Here is a 2,699-nt window from a genome sequence, read left to right on the forward strand (position 1 = left end):
GTGAAGACCAATTGGTCATTTGGCAAATTGACTGGTGAGTTTTCTTAGCATGCAGATTCTGGGGCCCCACTTCAGACTCACTGAGTCCGGTTCTGAATTTGAAAAAGGGTCTCCGGGGGCTCCTGGGCGGTGCAGTCAGTTAAGTGTCCATCTCTTGAGCTCTCCTCAGGTCATGATCTCAGTTTGTGAGTTCGAGCCTCACGTCAGGCTCTGCGCTGATGGTGTGGAGCCTGCTTGGGATTCTGTCTCTCCCTCTCTCTGCCCCTCCCCAGCTTGTGCATGCTCTCTCTCTCCCTCAAAATAAATAAAATTTTTTAAAAAAGAAGGAAAGAAAGAAAGAAAAAGAAATAGCTACACGTTAGTATCATAAAATCACTCTCTTAAAAAGCTATCTGCACTCCCATGTTCATTGCAGCCTAACTCACAATAGCCAGGACATGAGAATGACCAAAGTATCCATCAGCAGATCAAAGGCTAGAGAAAACGTGGTAGTTACAGATATCTAGAAAGAACCAGGAAATCCTGCCATTTGCTACAGCATGGATGGACCTTGAGGGCGTTATACTAAGTAAAACAAGTTGGATAGAGAAATACAAATACAAATATGATACTAAGATGTGGAATCCAAGAACGCAGAGCTCACAGAAACTCACAGTGTAGACTGACGGGTGCCAGGGTCTAGGGGGTGGGGACAAGAAGGAGACATTAGTCAAAGGCTCCAGACTTCCAGCCAGAAGCTGAATAGATCTCGGGAATCTGGCACACAGCATGGTGATGATAGTTAACAATTGTGTATTTGTAAGTTGCTACGGGAGTAGATCCTAACTGTTCTCACACCTACAACAACAAACAGTAACTGGGGTGATGGATGTGTCAACTGACCTTACTGTGGTCACCACTTCACAGTGTATACGTGGATCACATCATCACCTTTTTTTTTTTTTATAGTTTATTTACTTTTGAGACAGAGACAGAGGATGAGTGGGGGAGAGGCAGAGAGAGAGAGGGAGACACAGAATCTGAAGCAGGCTCCAGGCTCTGAGCTGTCAGCACAGAACCTGACGCAGGGCTCGAACCCACGAACCATGAGATCATGACCTGAGCTGAAGTTGGATGCTCAGCCGACTGAGCCCCCCAGGCACCCCCCACCCCACACATCTTAAACCTGCACAGTGTTATATGTCAGTTGTATCTCAACAAATCTGGAAGGGAAAAAAGAATCAACTGAGATTTTAAAAACAATCAGCACCCAGGTGTTGGCCCCAGAAGGTCTGAGTTGGTGGCCCAAGGTGAGGTCCAGGCTTCCCGTTTATGAGCTCCCCAGACAAGGCTGATGATCCACCAAGGCCTGAGTGACAGGCCGTCACTTGCACGCCTGTCTGGGGCCTGCGTGTCTCCATCTCCCCCTACCCATTTTGGTTCTCTGAGGGCCTGGAAGCTCCAAGCTGCGGCAGGGGTGCTCACCAGGGACTGATTTCTGTCATTTGAGCCTGACAGGCAGTCACAATGAGCCATCAGCCAGGGAGACGCATCCTTTCACAAACGACCAAGCAGCAGCATCCCTGTCCACATCGCTTTCCGTGGGACTAATTACTGGGCAGATGACTGTCTGGAAAGCAAGCCCTGCAGACTGCAGCCCATGGTCCCCAGCCAGGAGCTGGGCCAGCAGCAAAGGGGACAGAGGCAGGGCCAGCCCCCACCGACAACCCGCCTCTCCGCCTTCTCTCATGTCCATAAGCAGGTCTGGAGGGAGGGCCCTGTATGCACATGGATCAGAGGGGAACCAGGGCGAGAGGGAGGCTCTGGGATGGGGAGGGGGCTGTATGGGGCCAGTAGAGAGAGCAGAAGTATGAACCCCAGTGGAACTCAAGACCAACATTCTGAAGGACCCACAAGCTATGCGTCTCTAGCTTTAGTGTCCGAGAATCACTGGGGGTGGGGGGGGGAGGGCTTCTTAAAACACAGGCTGCTGGCCCCTCCCCAGAGTTTCTAATTCTGTTGTTCTAGGAGAAGCCCAAGAATTTGCATTTCTTCTTTTTTTTTTTTAATTTATTTATTTTAAGAGAGAGACACACACAGTGGGAAAGAGGCACAGAGAAGGAGAAAGAGAGGGAGAGAGAGAATCCCAAGCAGGCTCCGTGGCGTCAGTGTAGCCTAAGTCAGGTCTCAAACCCACAGATGGATGGTGAGATCACAACCAAAGCCAAAATCAAGAGTCAGACGTTCAACCGACTGAGCCACCCGGGCGCCCCAATAATTTGCCTTTCTAAACCTTCTGAGATGATGCTGATTCTGCTGGTCCAGGGACTACACGTGGAGAGCTGCTGCCTTTGAGAATATACTTCAAAGCAGCCCCTCAATGACAGACCGTTTCGTGGTCCGCGGAGCAGGCTCAGGAGTCAGTTTGAAGCCCAGCTCTGCCCAGCTCTGTGTGACCTGCAGCAAGTCACTTAACCTCTCTGTGTTGATTTCCCTTTGGGCCTACCTGCCAAGTGGAGCCAAGGACAGTAGCTATGCCTTAGGGCTGAGCGGAATAATAGGTAGGAAAGTATCTATCAGGTTTCTGGAGCCCTGGGACTCCCTGTGGCTCTCATGGGCTGAGCTGTGGTCAGGATGAACCAGGAGAAGTCTGTCCGGACCTCCTGCGGGTTCAAGGACACGTCACCAAATTGTCTCTTTTCTTCTCCAAACACTTAAAA

This window comes from Suricata suricatta, chromosome 2, assembly GCF_006229205.1.
Source record: "Suricata suricatta isolate VVHF042 chromosome 2, meerkat_22Aug2017_6uvM2_HiC, whole genome shotgun sequence".
Lineage (NCBI taxonomy): Eukaryota > Metazoa > Chordata > Mammalia > Carnivora > Herpestidae > Suricata > Suricata suricatta.